This window comes from Bacillus rossius, chromosome 2 (genome assembly GCF_032445375.1).
Source record: "Bacillus rossius redtenbacheri isolate Brsri chromosome 2, Brsri_v3, whole genome shotgun sequence".
Lineage (NCBI taxonomy): Eukaryota > Metazoa > Arthropoda > Insecta > Phasmatodea > Bacillidae > Bacillus > Bacillus rossius.
The window spans coordinates 124,905,464-124,926,376 of record NC_086331.1 but is presented as its reverse complement, the minus strand read 5'-3'; the positions used below and the strand labels follow the sequence as shown (position 1 = coordinate 124,926,376).

At 33.7% G+C, this 20,913-nt stretch overlaps 1 long non-coding RNA gene across 4 annotated transcripts in view; it reads right to left on the bottom strand.

The window, feature by feature from the left end:
* Positions 1 to 361: 361 nt before the first annotated feature.
* LOC134529769 (uncharacterized) overlaps positions 362 to 20,913 on the bottom strand; it is a 43,220-nt gene continuing 22,668 nt past the window's right edge. For 2 of the 4 annotated variants that reach the window (XR_010074701.1, XR_010074700.1), the window contains exons 3-7: positions 18,017 to 18,184; positions 17,501 to 17,632; positions 12,759 to 12,860; positions 4,803 to 4,929; positions 362 to 2,722 (exon numbers count right to left, since the gene is read on the bottom strand). This is a non-coding gene — a long non-coding RNA (uncharacterized LOC134529769). The remainder of the gene's footprint in view (positions 2,723 to 4,802; positions 4,930 to 12,758; positions 12,861 to 17,500; positions 17,633 to 18,016; positions 18,185 to 20,913) is intronic. The other 2 variants (XR_010074703.1, XR_010074702.1) reach the window with 1 other exon arrangement.

Sequence of the window (20,913 nt, the reverse complement as noted above, 5' to 3'; positions counted from 1 at the left end):
AATCAAGAAAATTAAGTTGTTTTACAAATTAAAAATGATAGAAAATTATTAAAACCAATATAATTCAATTTTTAGAATAATTTTTAAAGTTCTTGGATTAATAATTTTCTGATTTTTAATCATTTTAATCCCACAATTTCCCTGGACTTCATCAACATCCTCACTACAGTTTTTCTTAATCCACGAGAAATTAAAAAATTTCCTTTGAGGGATAATCAAGCAATATTAGCAGTACACAAAAACAATAATTTTCAATCCTTCCCTTTTAGAAGAAACCTGTACACTTAACATTAATTATTAAATTTTATATATTGTGAAAATAATGGGGTTGAACACACATTAAAATTAAGAACTACAGAACTTGTAAACAGTCTTTCTGTGATTTATTTTTGCATTTGCTAACTGTAAACATAAGTTCCAATCATAGGATATTTACAATATTACAAAAGAAAATGTAAGTGTGTAGTTTTCATGATAAACCACAAGCAGATGTTCAGGAGTTTCTTCACAACTAAGCAATAATTATTTTAGCACAATTTATTTACACAATACCTTTTTAACATTGAATTGCACCAAAAGCAGGAAAACAATATAATAGTAGGGGAGCCCATGAGGCTAAATGGGGATTTGCTCGAGCGTCGTGGGGACATCTTGTATTTTGAAGATTAGATGATAGGAAGAATAAAAGGTTATATAATGTTTTCTCTTTCAGCGGTGGGGGAAGCGTCTACAGGTTTTCAAAAATGTAAAAATAAACCATTACATGGAAATACTTGAGCATGTCAGATATAGATAGTTTAGGTGCCCCAACATATCTCTGATATCAAAAATATATTAATCTGCCGGCTTGCGTGGTGAGGGGTGGCCATCAAGAAGGGTAGAAAATTGAAAAGAAAAAAAAAAAGAAATTATTTGAGCAAATCAGTTATACTGAGGGGATGTTTAGTAAACCCTAAAAATGCTCCCATTCAAAAGACTGACGATTCGGAAGTGACACAAGCTCGTAGTGAATTTTTGAAAATGAAAAGAAGAAAAAAAATAATTAGCCATATTGAAATACTTGAGCGTGTCAAATTTTTATACAGACGGTTCAGCTTAATGTCCTAGTCGTGCTAGCCTAAAATTTGACGATTATTTGGAGGGGAATTCTTAATCTGAGACTCGAAAAAAATTATTTTATGAATTATGTTTTTCTTTTCAAAAACCATGAAATGTGACAAATAAAAGCACAAAAAATTAAGCAGATATTTAGAAATATGATTTATTCAGAAAAAAATTTTAAATAAAATATAATTGTTGAAAAAATATATATTTTTTTCAATCTTCATCGTTATCCGAGGAATTATCGTCGTACTGCAAATCTACCGATTCAACTGGGCCGTCAATATTAACTGTGGTTTCCATATTTGTAACAAGAAATCGTTATCGTTATAACAATTAACAATATTTTATTTATTCCAAGAACAGCGTGTTATTAAAGTATTGAAAAGAAATATACCCAAATCAGAAGTATCTCCTAGAATAACTGGTGTTATGACAACATCTTCACAGGCTTCTGGTAGGTGATTACCAGCGAACCAGGTGCGAGAGTCACAGATACGGAAAAAGTTAACGTGAGCGAGAGGCGTGGAGTGGGGAATACATGCTTTGCCCCAGCTGCAGGCACTAAATTTTTTAGACAATTTTTTCTTACTTCGGCTTGTGGAAATCGGCAGATTACCTTTTTCCAGTTATTTTTGCATTATTTCCTCCAAAATAAAAATAAACTACGATTGAGAATGTCCAGACGACTTTTTTTTTGCAAGTTTGTGACCCTCCCACTTTTTTACATTACGCTCAAATCGTCAATATTATTGAAATGCATACTTTTTAGCTAGTAATTAACTCACCTTACCTTAATCTGACACGCTTGAGTATTTATGACGATTGATTTTTTTTTACTATTCTGTTGGGTTGCCCTAGCTGCACGTTCCTATATAAAGGGCTTATACATGGTGGAGGTACTCAACAAAACGCAAGGTATCCTCCCTTATGTTCCTCTGCCACGCTCAAGTAAATCCCAAAATCCCCTATTGGGCTCCCCTACTATAATGCTTTTATAATTCTAAATAAGCTACATATAATTTTCATTTATGATTAAATATAATTCCCCACGTGTTTTTTACAAAATATTAATCTAACAGTCTTATGCAAAACAGTTGTAGACAAATTTCTTTTAACATTTTTATAAAATATTATCTGCACAGTTTTATAATGACAGTCCTGTAAAGTACTTTCCTCCATTATATGACATTAACATGTTACTGGTAAAACAAGCTGTCTTACATAAATTTGTAAGTCATGACACCAAAAAACATACAATTTTCAATTCTTTGTTTTAATTGTTTTTGGCAAATGAACCTCCCCATCCCGTCCTTCCCAAAGCTCAGTTCAAGTAAACAATACACACAATCACATACTGTAATGTTTTCTGTGTTTCGTCACGTAAACAATTCACACCATCACATAGTGTACCTGTAACGTTTCTTATGTCTCAAGTTGAATACACGAGTGACTCGATGATGCTTACACTTGGCACAAATGAACACTTCAGGAATGTTGTTTTTCTTAACTTTAGCACACGATAGATGTATCCATGTTGAACACTTACTGCACTCTATCATTGGACGACCAGCAAATGGCTTGGAACAGTAACACGTAACAAGATCATAGGAGTCATCATCTGCAAACAAAGTTTAAATAATATATACAGAACATGGCTTAAATCATAAAATAAATAACAATTTTTTTTATACAAAAGATAAGTTAAACCCAAATTTTCAGTGTACACAAAGAATTAACCATTAAAAAACTGTTAGAAAAAATTCATAATCATACACATGATAAAAAGTCTACATAAATTCAATAAAATAGTTTCTATTTAAATTTTATGACTAAAATTACAGTGACAGGTATTTAAACCTTCAGTCTATGGTTTGGCACTTCTGTAATCTGGCATTCCGACTCATCTGGTGGACTCTGGCTGTTGACTCGGGAGGACAGTACGCATCACTGAGCTGTGGTTTTTTTTAGTTCGCCCGCAATTTACGGTTACAGTCTGTTTTCATTTCCTTTTTACTAACAGGTTACATTTTACGTTTTATGGGTACATTTCTGTGATGATTTTTTTAAGAAGACCAACTCCCATTCATTTTGTTTCTATTGCGAAACTTACTACAACTTGTTTTGAATACCATTGTACTGTATATAAACCTTTTTCGTATTTCCGTTCAAACTATGTTGACGTTCGATTATCCAGCAGAATCTTTAAAACAGCATTCCCATGGTTCCAAACATGCAAGATAAAAGACTATATATTAAATACTATAAATGTTTTTGATCCGCTTCCTAGTAAAACATTTTGAGGGTAGCTAATTTAGCCATTAGTGAACATTAAATAAATAGGTTCACTTAAATAAAATGTATTATCATCACGTATTAATATTAATGTAACATGTTAATCTTAATACAGCCATTCTATGCTGTTAAATTTACATACTAAAATTGAAATTTGCAGACCAATCCACTTCTTCCATTAAATATTTCATTGCCCTGCCACTGCCTAACATTGATTGGTAGCATAATTGCTATACAAAACAAAGTCTATGAAACAAAAATAAAAGCAAAGTCGTCTATAGAGAGTAATTTTGTCACAATAATTTTTGAAGAATTTTGCAAGAAATAAAATTTGAACATCCTGTTAGTTAAAACACCTTCTGATTTGAGTGATTGCCCAATCTGAAACAACAATTTTGGACTTTTTCTGCTGACTTGGATTTTTACTTTAGCACCTTGAGTTGGTTCACACATAGATATGCATTTGGAAATTAATTGAAATGTTTTAACATCTTGTAATTGCGAAGCAAATGGGTGCTATGATTTTGTGGCCTGGCTATACCAGAGAGGTGGTCCCACAAAGCACATAAATGAACAGGTAAAAATAACTTCAAGCAGCTTATGCACCAAAAAGCAAGAAAATCATCAGAAACACTTAAAAGGCATGAAACAATGTAACTTGGTTATAAAACGTAATGCAAATATACAAATACTTCTTGACAGAAATAAGAAGATCGTATTTAAATGATATCAGAAAACCTAACCAAAGTACTGAACATGCTCAGCCAACATAATAACTCTTTAATTAAACTGTGTAGCAAGTGCAGAGGCCAGTTGCTACAACGGGAGTAGTGTCTTGATTAAAATGTTTGTCAGCAAGCACACTTACCTGATCAGGAAACAAATTATTTTGTTTAAAATACACACTCATGGAAAAAATGTATTTGATTAGAGCTGTTTTGATTAGTGCTCTGTTTTCCTAGAATGAATTAGGGCATTATTTGGAGGGGTCCAGCACTACTGCTGCTTATTTAGGGACTTTTTCGTGACTTTTGTAACCAGCCCTTCAGTTTCTTTAATTTTTTGTGACTTTCATAACTTGTAAAATGAGGTTATTATGGTAACTGAGAGGCTACTTGGACTCTGTAGAGCATAAGAAATAAAAAAGGCTTTTTTTATTTAAGTAGCTATGTGGAATAATTTTTTTCATGATTTGCTATGTTGAAAAATTTGTTTATCTACAATGTATTTCATTACTAAGATAAAGTAAATTTTTCATGTAATATAGGTTATGAAATTTTAATTCTTTGTTATGAAGTTTTCCTGCATATACGTATATGTAAAATATATATTTTTTTTTTCCTCTGACTCCTTGGATAATGTTATAAGAGAGTTCTTCTGTAGTAATAATAATAATTTTCACTCACCTGATCCTGATTCAGAGTCTGATGATTTACTCTCAGGAACACTAACTGTGGTGGATTCTTCAGATTGGCTACTTTCTGCTATACTTTTGGTGCTCCCCATAGGACTTGCAACTGCTTCATGTTGCTCCTACACAATAAACATAAATGTGGATAATCCTTTAGATTAAAAAGAACTATGCAGTGATAAAAATACAATTTTGTTCAAAGATTAAACTTATTTTACTGTGGATTTTGAGTGCCAGCCAAACAGTTGAGGGACCTAAAATGACTAACACTGCACATAAGCACAACCTACTATCTCATTACAGCTGACAAATGTATACATAAAACTACTATTAAACACACATTTACAAGACATACAGGTATATACATATATAGTATATGACGTCATCCGGGCCTGCGGCCCCCTTTCAGCCCGATATGCCACTGCCCCAAACACCACCATCTGTTCAAACCTCCCGCTTGTGCGTGCGTGTGTGCGTGTGTTGGTCGCCCAGCAAGAGGGTGCTTAGCTGCAGTGCGCCGCACCCCTAATTTGTAGTAATAATTATTGTAATCCTTTTCTTTTCGCCCCAAAATAGTGTCACGACGGCTATGTATGTGAGTGTCTTTTGTTTAATTAATTTATGATGTTTTGTTAATAAAATACGTGCAAGCACGGACAAGGACGCTCCCTAGCGGACGACCGAGGAACTAGCATACAACTTTGTAACGTTGCAGAACCCTGCCCTCCTAGCTCAATGTTTTTCTTTTAAACGTCTTTTTTGTATATGTAAGTATTAATAAGTCCATGTTTTTTGAGTGGTGTATATGTTATGAAACAGTAGAATCAGACATTATGAATATTAATATATGTTATTTGCACGTGCTGTGTGTTTTGAGAAGGTATTTTGTATTTTATTAGACATTTTTAATCATTACTATTTTTTATGTAATTATTCACAAATGAGCCGCTGTTCTAGATTTTTGTCTGTTTAGGCCTACTTTTTCAGGTTTTTTCTAAATGATTTTAATTTTGTAAAGTAATTTGTATTATAATTGCTGTTTGTAATGTTCATTAACGTGTGGAATGATTCTAGAACACGGGACTGTGTCTGGTGTGATGGTTAGAAAGAGAGGCATGAGAGGCCTGTAAGTGGGAGTGAGAAAGAAACAGGTTATCTTTAAAAGATTTGTGCAATGGGAGTGCATGACTTGATGTAAGTTTTTGGACATACGCCATTGCTAAGAACTTTTTCTGTTGAAGAAAAACTAATAAATAAAATAAATAAATAAAAATACTCAAAAAAAGACAAAAAACACACAAAACTAAGCAAACAATTGCTGTTGTCAACAAGGATATGAACACCACAAAATATTCCGAAACAGGAATATGGTCAGCAAACAAAGAAAAACAAAGAAAAATGTACTAAGAGAACGAAAAAATCCCCACAAATGATGACAACAAAAAATATAGAAAAACAAAATAATTCAGCACAACAGTTGAAGCGAGACAAAAAACATGACAAAACGAAAAGACAAACAAATACAATAGTTTTACCTAAACAGAAACAAGCGACGTTTCGGGAACTGCTATCTGCTCCCGTCCTCAGGCAGAGACGCACATGGTACGGAAACACAGGTGCGACTGAGAAGGGGCTGGAAAATGAGGGTATTTAAAAGAAAGAAACAGTGCTTCCCCGCTAACTGAGATAAAAGCTGGGATTCCCCATTGGTCGTGGGAAATGTGTGATAACTGCTGTCTCACGGTGTGGGAGGGAGAAAGAGAATGTAAAGTCCCTGGCTCTATGGAGAGAAAACTGTTTTCAATATGTGTTCTGTGTTCCTATTGGCTTGTATCTGTAAGTGTGAATGAAGAGTGCGTAAGATTGGTCGGTGAGGTCATGTGACGTCTACTCCCTGCGTGGAGGAGATGTGTCATGAGTTCATCAGTAGTTGTCGGGCGATCGCTGCCAGGCGAGGCCGCGTTTCGGCGGCTCGCGGTTTTTCGCTAGGTGCGGCCGTGTTCTAGGCCGCACATATTTCGGATATTTCCTGCAAAAGGTTGTTGAAAGACTTAATTGACGTTATTTTTGTTTATTAATTTTCATCGCCCGGGCTGCGAATATTTCTCGACAGGCGAATGTACGACGGGAATGAGTGAGCGAAGGATTGAAAGTGTTTGGATTCGTCTGTGCATTCTAGTTTGAAAGAATAAAACAAAAACTACAATCAACGCTTTAAATCTTTTTATTATTGTATGTAACGAACCGTTACAACTTGATTTAAACTATTTTTACCAACATAAGTAATAATTACAGACGGTCTGGTCATGGATGTGATGTGCTAATTTTTATAAAGAGTTCATGTTATTTTTAATAATAACCCGGGGCACGCAATAGCTAAGATGTTAACAGTAATTGTGTTCGGCGCGAAGGGCGCCATGTTGCCTTCCGCAAGCCCTTGTCTCACCCCAGTCTCCTTCTACAGCCGGCCGAGAGCGGACGTCTCTGCAGACACCCCGAGGACATCACCGTTGTTTCACCGAGAAGTAGTTCTGTTAAGTAATTTTATTCAAATCGTTTTCATCCTATCCTCAGGGCCTCTCTCGGTCGGAGAGACTGTTTAATTAATAATTCTTTACTCTCCGGAGTTTTTAGTCATCCGTGTAAGAAGTAAGAACTTGAGGCGACCACGTGCGTGGTTCGCCTCCTCACCTAAATCGATTCGTGCCTCGGGCGTTTTATAACAGTATCAAAGAAGGAGTTTTATAAGGGCGTGTAACGTGAGTAAATAAAACCAACTTAATTGAACCACGTGTCTTTGTGTTTGGGGGGCCACGTGGGTCCTTAACCTGGTCAGTGGCGTGTGGGACGCCTGAGAGCCCACTGCGGTTAATTAGAAGCGTGCCCGACGCTGAGAGCGGGCTCGGTCAGGAACAGGTGCTGGATTAAACCTCAGGAGGGCTAATATCTCGCCGCACACGGGCCACATAACGCCCTGAGTTAGAGTTTCAAGCCGGGTCCATGTGCCCGTGGTGGCGCCCATTATTTTCCACCAGTATTCAAACCTTAACACCGGTACGCCCTCATATACATAAACACACACATATATACATATTCAAAGGGAAAAAAACTTTTAAAGTAGTTATAAATAATTTTGTTAATAAATATCATGCAGCATTTATATGAACTATTATGGTTAGTTTTATATCAGATCCTTGACAAAAACATTTTTACTAACAAAATTCAAAAAAGATATTACGTCATTAAAATGTATGGACAACCTATCAAAAATGTCATTTTACTTGTTGGTTGAACAGAGTAATTGTTAATTTCTGACAAAAAAAAGGGGGTTCCTGTTGAGATAAATATTTGAATACCTACAACAAACTTTCGCTACAAAACATTTTTAAATAAATAAAGCATCTTATAGTCTCCTCTTTTAACTCTAATGATGGTAAAATAGTGTGGAATTTTAAAGGCTATATAATAGAGGATTTTAGTTAGAATATTTTCTTTATTTTGGGTGTCAAACTTAAATAATGACACTAGTTATTTCACCCTACAGGAATCAAGATGGAGTGCTAAAAGATAGACAGAAGGTTCCATCTAAATAATACTTAAAATCTTCGTTAGATAGCTCTCTAACTAAATGACCATACAAACACTTCCATCCACAATTTTTATATTTTTTGAAATTCAACCCCTAAGGAGTGAAAAAGAAGTAAGAATGTTAAAAAAATTAATAATTATATCACCAAATTTAATTAAGCAAAGCGAATAATTTTGGGTACCATTATTAACATACAGAAATTTATAGCAACAATTTTTATATTTCGTGAAAATTCAATCCCTAACATGTGAAAAAGGAGAAATATTTTTAAAAATGAATAAATATATTTTCAAATATAATTAAACATAGTGAATGATTTCGGGTACCAATAATGACCAACAAAAAAATTTCATTTACAATTTTTTACTGTGTGAATTCCAACCCCTAAGAGGTGAAAAACAGGGTAGTATGTTTTAAAGATTAATAAATATATCTCTGGATTTAATTAAGCATAATTAATTATTTTGGGTACTAATAATAAATAAATGAAAACTACCAACCACAATTTTTATATTGTGCAAAATTCAAACCCTAAGAGGTGAAAAAGGAATCTGTTTTTTCTATTAATAATTATATCTCTGAATTTAATTAAGCATTTATATGATATTGGGTACCAATAATAAACATAAGAAAACCATAAAAAATATTTTTTTTTGTTGTGTTTAATTCATCCTAAGGGAAGAAAAGGGGTAAGTATGGTTTTAAGAATTATTATTATGTCTCCGAATTCAACTAAGCATAATATATGATATTGAGTAGCAATATTAAACATAAGAAAACTAACAATCACAATTTTTATATTTTACAAAATTTTATCCAAAGAGGAAAAAGGGGTACGTATGTTTTAAAGATATATAATTATATATCTGAATTTAATTAAGCGTTAAAATGGTTTTGGGTACCATTAATGAACATACAAAAACTTACAACCACAATTTTGTATTTTTGAAATTCAACCCCTAAGGGGTGAAAACGGGATAAGTATGTTTAAAGATTAAAAAATTTTATCACCGAAATTTAATTAAACATAATAAATGATATTGGGTACCAATACTAAACACATGAAAACTACAACCACAATTATTATTTTGGAAATCCAACCCTTGAGGGGTGAGAAAGGGGTATGTATGTTTTTAAGATTAATAATTATATCTCCAAGTTTAATAAAGAATAATAAGTGATATTGGTTTTGAATTCACCTCATTATTAAGAAACATTTCTATTTCCAACAATACAAAATCAGTCCCATTAACCTCTTACTGCCTACTGTATCATATATGATACATACCAATTTTCTCTCATTCTTTACCTACAAAATGGCGCCAGCGTGTTTATTTTTACTTTAATACATTTATTTAGTACATATTCAACATTAAAAGGCATTTACTGCACTCTGTGGGCGTTTCTGAGAATTATTTTTTGTATGAATGTTTGCCATATTGTTTGTTACCATTGTGTTTGGAACGACAAGAAATAGTATTTTTTTTGTTATGTTTGAAGGTAAGATATGGCTGTAAATAAATATATTCCTTTTAGTTTGATATATTTACCCCAAAATTAGTATATTTTAGTTTAAGAATTCTTGTACTGGTGTTTATTACATTGTTTTTGTTGTATGTATCGTATTTGTTACAACAGGAAACAATGGAAAAAGTATTGAAAATTATAGGTTATGTGTGTTTTGTTCAGTTATTTACTTTTATTAGTACTGCTTATGTTATTTATCACATATATTTATTTCTGTTTTTGCAGATGGAGGAAAACACAACTTCCAGGAAACTGAGAACTGATTTTGCTGTCCCTGAAGATAGCAATGATAGTGATTTAGATGACAGTGATGCCGACCCAGACTATTTACCTAGTACATCCGGACAGCAAAGACAAGCCCTTAGGAGTACATCTGGTAATGTATTGTCTGATAATTCTGATAGTTCTGACGTTAGCAGTGATGAATCAACTCCAGTGGGTGCAACAACTGCAAAGATAGCTCAGTCATCACTGCACTGGGAAAAAGTTTCTCAAGAAAACAGTGAAAAACAATCTCCATCATGTAATTTACGTGAGGTATATAGTGAGGTGGAATCCCCTGTTTACTATTTCAGGATGTTTTTTTTATGAGGATGTTCTGGACAATATTGTGGAGCAATCTAATCTGTTTTCAGTCCAAAAGAACCCAAACAGACCTTTGAATGTGGACACAAATGAAATCGAGGAGTTCATGGGTCCATGCATATTCATGTCTGTTTTAGAGTTACCTCGGTCTTGCATGTTTTGGGCAAACAACACAAGAGTTGAGACAGTTGCCAATGTTATGCCACGTGATCGTTGGGAGTTTATAAAATCCTGTGTTCACTTCAATGACAACACGAAACTGCCATCTCGAAATGACCCGAATCGTGACAGGTTATTCAAAGTTCGCCCTCTAGTTGATGAAATGCAGAAAAAGTTCAAAAACTTGCCTTTGCGTCAGATGTTGTGCGTAGATGAACAGATAATTCCCTATAAGGGAAAATCTGCTCTAAAACAGTACAATCCAAAAAAGCCTCACAAATGGGGATACAAGGAATTCATCTTGTATGATTCCAATTGCCTTGTTCACAATCTTGAAATGTACACGGGGAGTATAGCTCCGGTTGAAGGAATGCCTGACATAGGCCCTAGTGGAAATATAGTTTTGCGACTGCTGGAGAATGTTCCCCGACATGAAGGATATTGATTGTACTGCGACAATTGGTTTTCGTCCTTGAAGCTGTTTTCTGTGCTCGCAGAAATTGGTATCGGAGTTCTTGGTACAATCAGAGTGAATCGCTTTCCTGGCCTGCAGTTCCAAACTGACAAAGAAATGAAGAAACGAGGGAGAGGAGTATTTGACGAAGTTGCCACAAAAGTGAATGGTGTAGAGATAAGAGCAATAAAATGGTACGATAATCGGGGCGTTACGCTGGCATCAACTTTTGACTGTGCATACCCTCTAGGAGAAGTAAAACGTTTTGACAGGAAAACCAAAACTGAGGTTACAATACCTTGCCCAAAAGCAGTAAACACTTATAACACTTCATGGGCAGAGTTGATTTGCTTGATGGACTAATCTCGTACTATAGGATTCAGCTTCGCTCAAAGAAGTACTATCACCGTATATTTTTCCATTACATAGACATGGTATTAGTCAATGGATGGTTGATGTATCATAGACACTGTGATGTACAGAACTTCAGTCACAAGGACCGACTGGACCTTTTGGGGTTTCGATGTGAAGTCGCATCAGCTCTTTGTAAAGAAGGCAAGTACAAAGGGAAGAAAAGGGGCAGGCCTTCTGATTCACTCGAAAGACAATTCGAGATGAAAAAACGAAGAGGACCAACAGCACCTATGCCAGAGTATACATCAAGGCGAGACCAAATAGGTCACTGGCCCAAAATGGAGATCCAGCGCCAAAGGTGCAAGTTCCCAAGCTGCAAGGGCCTAACTGCTGTAAAATGTGAAAAGAGTAGTGTACATCTGTGCTTTACTACCCAGAGAAATTGTTTTAGTGAATTTCACCAGTAAAAATATTTGCATTGAAAATCAGCAACAATGAACTTATTATGTATTTTATTTCTGCAAAATGTCAACAATGATTGGAGTTTTGTATTCATTATATTGTTGAAAACTGAAATAAGTTCCATGGCAATAATTTAAAGTTTCTTGTAAAGCTCTATTGCTATATGTAGTTGGTTTCTAACTAAAATGTAAATATCTGTTTTTACCAACCAGGATATTGTTCAATATTTATGTTTATGCATGTTGAGTATTGCAGATGTCTTGTAAAGTTCTAATGCTATGTTTATTAGTTAGCTACAACTGTGTAAATAAAAACATGTAAAATAATTTTGTTACTGACTATAAGAGCTTTTGTGTGCAAGTGTGTTGTATGAGTATTGCAGGCTTTTCGTAAAGTTGCATAACTATTACTCTGTTTCAAGCTATTACTATATTTGCATTTTATAATCTACTGTAATAATATGCATTAACAAGTTTTATTGTTTACCATACAAAAATATTGGTTCTTGAATAAAATATGCTTTCTGTAAAGACTTATTCTTATAACTGTGACTGTGTAACAATTGAAATCCAAAAGACTTATAGTATAACATTGTGGCCTGGTGTATCATATATGTTACAAAGCTGAATATTGTATTAAATATGCTTCAATTTGTTTGATATTATATGTGAGTGTTATTTATATCCTAAACAAAATGAAAATCATGACAAAAAAATTTTTGGCTTTATTTTTCATAATTCAGGCATTAAGAGGTTAAGATTGTTATACAGAGGTTTTACTGTATATATTTCACATAAAAATAAAAAATGAGCACAACTCACCTCTTGCTGCATAACTTGGTAATTTTCATAATCCAATATAAATTCACAAAATAACAAAAAATCATTCTCAGTTCGAACTCGTTTAGGCCTTGGCATTGTCACCTAGAACCAACATACAAATGTTTTAAATAATCATTGTACAGGAGACAATCATATATACATAATACTTTTAAATTTTATGTACATTTCAATTTAGAGATGAAACAAATCAATTTTAATAAAAAAATATTCATCCTGTCTGCAGTATTTAACTTTATTTGCCACTTAATCAATTAAATAATGTAGTTTAGATATACAGGATGTTTGGTAGAAGGACAATTTTTTTTTTAGGTATTGGGGAGGTCATTGGCTATAGTTATTACCCTCAGACCTCATGTACTAAATGTCACGGTAATGGAGATACGAATATTTTTGTTGCCGACCACCCCAAATCTTACCTTTAAGTCATCATAACTTTTATATTTGTGGTAGTAATAGCACAAAATTAATGTTGTATTCTGTGCCGTATTTTCATTCTAAATAAATCATTATTTAATACGATAGAGTTCAGGAAAATTACTTATGAGCTTACGAAGTCCAAAGAATGTGTAACATAGGACAAACTTTCAACTTTGAAATTCATTATAAAAAACTAAATGCTATTTTAATTTAGCTTTATTTTAAAAAGTTGCTTAGTTTATAACCTTTAAAATGGTATTTTACATGTCACAGAAAATAGAAATCATCCATTATGTGGTCAAAATAAGAGATACTTGTTTGCCAAGGCCGAACACTGGCACTTACAATTGGACCGGTTTGAACAATGTGATGGTCTCAACGTAAGCAGGTAAAACGTTTGTCACTTTCTTACGCATCCAAAATGATACTTGTCTTTGTTGATCATTGGGTTGGAAGTTCATGATGTGACCAGGGACACAATTCTGAAATGCACACTGCGAGTAGGTGGTAGATATCATTTAACAAGCTTCCCAGATACAAGGCTATGACCATTAATTATAGTGTATGCTGATGGTTCCATTTGATCAGTTCATTCATTGGCCAGTGATTGTAGCCTTGTGCACAGGAGCGTGTAAATTGACGATATGTCGTCGTGAGTGCCGATGTGCGACTGTGCGTATGAAAATCGAGCCCCAGGTTCAATGGCAATTTGACTTTCTCTGCTATTGGAAGTGCCCTTGCGTTTCACATTGTTCTCATCGTAGTTGAGTTTCATTTGTTAAAACTTGCTATTGTTAAACCTGTGGCTAAACATTTCTCATTGAAAGAGGTGTTTTTTTTTTATGTTTGTTTTCACTGTTGTTGTTGTTGTTGTTGTTACAATGCCTAACATCAGTAACAAAGAGTATGGTGACATGCTACTTGCGTATGGCAGTGAATGCGCGTGAAGCGGGAAGAATTTATCATGAGCGATACCCTAATAGACATTTGCCACACCACGGGACCTTTTCAACTACTTATCGACGTTTGACGGAGACCGAAAACCTACATTTTCAAGAACCTCGAGTAAATAAGCACCAACAGAATGTGCTACTAGATGAAAGAATACTTCAATTCATTTGATGAGGACCCTTCAACAAGCATATGAGTTGTTGCTGAAAGACTTGGCTTATCAGTTTGGAAAGTCTGGTTGGTTCTTCAGGAAGATGGGAGGCATGCATTTCATTACACCCCTGTTTTTACAGTAATAAAAAACAACTTTTGAATGTGATGTAAAACCATTTTTAACATATTTCAAATGTGAATGAGGGGTATTTCACTGGTCATTTATTCAAGTAAAACATTAAAGTTACTTTCATAATTTCAATGATGTTTAATTGTGTTTGTTTTTGCTGTTCAAAAGTTATTTTATTGTGGTTTTTTTTTTAGCTCAGTGTACAGGAACAAGTCTTACATTTGAGCGACTGTCAAAACCTCACGGATTAAATAATTATTGTAGGTCTCGAACAGGGTGATCATGCTAGATGGCAAGAGTTCTGCAAATTTATACTCCATATAGATTTTAAATATCACATTTTTGTAACGAATTTTGTGGTGTGATGAGTCAAATTTTAATCATTAAGGAATAGTAAATATGCACAATCTACACCATTGGGATGAAAAGGACCAAAACCCCATCTTATAAGGCAGTGTTCTTTCCAAAGAAGATTTACTGTGAACATTTGGGCTAGTGTTATTGGCCGAAATCTCATCAGACCATATTTCTTGCCAGATCGCTTAAACGGAGACTGTTATCTAGATTTTATAATAAACAATCTACCCAAACTAGTGTTATCAGCTTGTGTTTCAAAATGACGGCTGTCCGGCAAATCATCAACTAAATGTCAGAGAGTATTTAAATAATGCACTTCCCAACTCGTGGATAGGAAGAGGCGGCCCTATTCCTTGGCCTGCATGATCCCCAGACCTGACACTGTGGATATCTACGTCTGGGGATGTGAGAAGGAATTAAATTACGCAACAGAGATGCCCTCGAGAGGGGCTCTACTAGAACAAATTAACAGCACATTTGACACAATGAGAGCAGAAACGTGACTCCATACACCAACAGTTAAAATAAGAAATAGGTATCATGCATGCGTACGGAATGGAGGACGTCAATTTGAGCAATATTTGCAACTTAAGTTTAATAAAAACTTCATAAACATAGTAAGTCTCATCTTAGCCCTGACTCTGGAAACTAGTACATCTTATCTCGTATTTTGGCTACATAATGGATGATTTCTAGGACATGTAGAATACCGTTGGAAAGGGTATAAACTAGAGAACTCTTTAATATAAAGCTAAAATTAAAAAGAAGCATTTAGTTTTTTTATAATGAATTTCAAAGATGCAAGTTTGCCCTACATTTACATTTTTTGGACTATGGAAGCACATAAGTAATTTTCCTGAAACCTATTGTATCAGATAATGATTTATTTAAAATTAAAATACAATGCAGTATACAAAATCATGCATGCGTACGGAATGGAGGACGTCAATTTGAGCAATATTTGCAACTTAAGTTTAATAAAAACTTCATAAACATAGTAAGTCTCATCTTAGCCCTGACTCTGGAAACTAGTACATGTAGAATACCGTTGGAAAGGGTATAAACTAGAGAACTCTTTAATATAAAGCTAAAATTAAAAAGAAGCATTTAGTTTTTTTATAATGAATTTCAAAGATGCAAGTTTGCCCTACATTTACATTTTTTGGACTATGGAAGCACATAAGTAATTTTCCTGAAACCTATTGTATCAGATAATGATTTATTTAAAATTAAAATACAATGCAGTATACAACAACAGTTATTTTGCTATTACTATCACAAATACAAAAGTTATGATGACTTAAAGGCAAGATTTTCAACAAACTATAAAAAAAAATTCATATCTCCATTACTGTGACAAATAGGATATGAGGTCTAAGGGTAATAACTGTGGCCAATGATCTCCCCAATATCTCAAAAAAATTTGTTGGTCCTTCTACCAAACAACCTGTAGTACTGTTAACTACTGATGCCAGGAAAATCCTTGAGTTTAATGGCTTGGCAAACCATTTATATATGTTAATAACTATAGAAAACTGGGAAACATCAGAGAAATTGAAAATGGTCAGGAAATGTTATTCCATTATGTCTCGACAGTGAGGTCATTACACGACAGTCAATAATACATAAATACAATAGTGATTTTGAGAAAACATGGAAAAACAAATTCAGGATGGCTGGACTGGAAAACAAACATTCCTCTGGAATGTAAGACCACTGCACCACCTCGCTCCATAGTCACAAATACCGGGAAAAGAAATATCACCTTTTTTTGGAAAATTGTTGTGACCAAAAATGACAATGTGTTGATGTCTGGCTCACGCAACTGCTGCTGTGCTCACCATTGCTTCCATACCTTTTCTCCTAATGTTCACAAAATTTAATAGCCTCCATTCTTTCCCTTCATATACCATTTCACAAATATCTCAGAGTCCTTCACCACAACTCTAGCTTACATTTACTGTTCAATGAAAAACTGAGCCCGCATTAAGTTTTAGAAACAAATACAATTGATTTCTGTTTTTAGTGGTATTTTGCAAGAAAAGCAGACATGTTGTTACGGACACATTAATTAACTTCGGTTCACATGTCTTGAAATTAAATACTACGTTCCAAAGAAATTTACATAAAATTAATAACAGCACTAACACCTAGCGCCACCTAACATTTAGCATTAAATGAGCACACTTGGTATAGTTTTTATTTGTTTCTTGATGTAAAATAAATATTGAAAAACATTTTTATTGCAATATAAAAATGTCTATATTGAATAAAATTAAAATTCACTATTGACGCTGACATCCCTCATACAAGCTCTCTTAAAACAAAAAACAAACACAGAAGTTTTTAAATCAACGACTGCTTCCTTATTTGAAGAGATACATTTATGCCATGTTTATATTTAATGGCATTCTGCAGAAAACCAAAGGTTTATTATTTTTGATAGTGCAATTTATTTCAAAAGTAAGACTTTTGAAGTAAATATTTGTGGTATTAGTGCATATACAACTGTCTGTTGCCACCATAAAAAAAATTAACTCCTCCTAACTTTAAGTGTTATATCATCGTGATGTCCAGTTTCAGGGAAACTTTCCTGAATATTAAACATTTTATTATTTACATTTAAATTTCTGTCAGCACACAGATGGCTTCTAAATAAAATGAACCAACCAAGAAATGTCAAAAATGCTTCAAACACCAAGCCTGTCCGAACCTGTGTCTGAGGGACGGAGTGCACCAATCGGTCGACGTGGTCCTCCGACGTCATGGCAGGAGTGGTTGTAGGTCCCTGCATCCCTCGTCCAAAGTGTCTGCACAAATTTGAACTTCTTGTCCCAAGCTTGTCCTAAGACAATGGAAAAAGAAGAGATTAATGTATGTATTTAGAAAATAAATGGTAAACAATTTGTTAGAAAGTCATGGAAAAAACTAAATCTTATTTAATTTGTTTGTGTGTGACAAGATCTTTTTAACACCAGAATCAACTATATTCAAAAGCTACAATTCAAAGAAAATATGTGGAATTCTGTTGAATATGCTTGTTTTTAACATATCGCATTCAATCCATAACAAATGAAATCAATAACAGTGTAAAATTAATAAAAAAAGTTACTATTTAGGAATTAAGCTGTGATTGAATGTTGAATGCTCCCTGTCGGATGACTTCAGAACTTTCTGCTTTGGACATCCAACTAGTATAAAAACTGCTTCTCATGTGTGGCAATCTTACCTCATTCAACTGGATGAGGACAGGATGTGCCGAAGGGTTCAGGCTATTGTAGAATAGACTTAACTAGAACTAAATTTCCCACGTCCATTTTTTTGTTTTTGGTGGTTTCTTGCAAGAATATCAGACTTTTGCTATTGGCATTAATTAATTTTAGTATGCATATGTCCTCTGAAAAAAAAAACTACATAAAAGCATACATGACCTCCCATTGTTACATTGTAAAAAAACTGCATACTGCAAATTCTATTCTCAGTAGTTTCTTGGTAAAAAAAAAAAAAAACCAGTACTAATTATATATTTATAAACAAATAATGTCTCTGAATATAGATATATAATAGGGTATTTGACAGGTTTTAGGTAAATGTCTAAAATTGTTCATTATAACATAATACCTAAGCAATTTGATTAATTCTTTGTGAAGTTATCTATTTTCTATGAAAATCACCATCAAAGTTTAAATGAATAAAAAAAGCTGCCAAAACGGTGAGACGCCATGTTTGCAGGTCACCTGATGTCATGACGTCACATGCTTGTAAACAAACTGTCAGCTTTCACGTCGCAATGCGGCTAGTGAGAACTTTGATATTCTTACTGTTATGTGAAATGGCTTACAAATGGTGCGTACTGCCACAATGCACTAACACGTCCGTTAAAACACCGGAGAAAATATTTGTGAGCATTCCGAAGAACTGTAAGATTCGTAAAAAGTGGTTAATGCTCGCTCGCAGAGACCCGAAAGATATAGCAGCAAGTACTAATGCTTTCATGTGTTCCGTATCACGTATCCAGGTTTATCCCTTACTCCTAGTGGCATAATCCTATAATTATTGATCCTGTGGTACATGATGCTTGCTGTTTAAATTTAGTACGTGGAAATATACTGCATAAAACAAAAACTTGTGATCCACCAATGAATTATGAACTTGATTTGAATAAAAAGTGAAATATATCGTGCATTCAACTTACGACCATTAGTCATTATTTTACCACAAATTTTGATTATGTCCAGGATCTTTCGACGAACTAAAACAGAAAAATTATGTACCACAGTAACAAAAATGTACAGATATATGTACATAGCAAGAGATCAATTTGGATACGCGATATGGAACTCTTACCTATTAAAGTAATGTTGACATAACTGTGGTTCACAAAACGATAATTTGGTTAATAATTTTATATCTATATACATTGAAATACATACTTCAGTTCATTTTTATTCGCTTTAAATTTGTTCTAACGGGAGCCCTACTTTTGTTTTTGAATGGTCAATCCAATCAATCTGTCAACATTATATAAAATGTTTACAATAATAAAACATTTTTAGGGTTTTATAATTTACTTAATTATTTAAAAGAATATTTTAATCATTTATAATAACACTTACAACGCTACTTTCACGTTCTTTAATTCTGCAGCATAAAAATTGGGATTGTTTTTAAAAAATAGTCCGACCATTATTGCGTCTATTCTCGGGAGGTTTCCACTGTCAGCTTTAATGAAGTTGGTCTCCATCGTATTTTTTTCAAATAATTACAATAATTTCTTACTTTTAGTCATTATTAGATAAGAATATTAGTTAATATGACGAAAAAACCTTGAAGAAAACACCGATGCACCGCGACCGTACAAAACTTCGACTGACATTTACTGTTCACAAGCAGGTGACGTCACGCCAGATTCAGCCAATCCCGTGCGTTTTCAATCACGTGGTCAAACATGAGAATTTAATTATTTTATTAATGATTTCTTATAATAATCACATATATTTCTGAATAATGCGTTGGCTAAATAGGTTTTGAAAAATGTTTACTGTAAAGCTAACAACATTTAAGGTAAATGTACCAGTAGTCGTCATGCTAAGAAGAGTTTTAGAAAAAAAAAATTGTGTACATAACCTCGTAGGTGTATTACTGCCCCTACATGTTTGTTTTTAATCTCAAACTTTACTCTACAATGCTATCCAACACTCTTCGATAAACACATATTATTTTTGTAGATTTATAATTTTGAAAAAAGTGTGATTTCGAGCCAGTAGTCGTCATGCAAATTTTCGTGTTTGCCAGTGTTCGTCACATGTTTGTGCCAGTAGTCGTCATGTGCGATTTCGGCTGCATTAGTTTTAATTCATGGATGCAGAATGATAGTATTGTACTATTTGGGCTTCAAATTTTATTTGGTACTATATTTTAAACATCAAAATGGCATTTCATAAAGATCGTTCAGTAATATAATGAATAATCCTCATTAAATTTTGAATTTACTTACAGCACTCACGGAACAAAGAGGGACAGCACAACTAACATGAAAATATATACCTAGAGCTGTAGCAAACCGTATGTATTCATTACTGAGTAACGGGTGTGCCGTCTAGAAACGAGTAACGAAACGATACACACAGCTGCATTTTGTTACTCGCATTTCTCGTATATTTTACGCATGCGCGCGCATATTCGATGAATTTATGTTACAAAGAACGATGTTTGTTTATTAATAAAGTATAATTTGGAAATTCCTCGTCTAAGTTTTTTTACTGTTTATTAAAGGTATTATGTGTGTAGACAAAGTTTGAGATTGGAACAGAAACAACGTAACAAAGTATTTTTTTACAAATTAGAAATATGTATGTTTTTGTTTTTCACTATCGCGTATTTTCACGTTTTTTTTTTGTTATCTTAAAAGAGATATAATGAAGCCGCTCTAATGAGATTTAATTGTTTCTTGGTTAACAAAAACTGTTTAATTATCAAATATTATTAATTGTTTATATTCTATTTATTATTATTTACGCGACGTCATACTGTACGCGTACGCAATACGACTCAATTCGTTGCTGCAACATAACATAGCATGTTATGCAGTATCAGAAGTAAAATTTAAAAATGAATCAGGGCCCA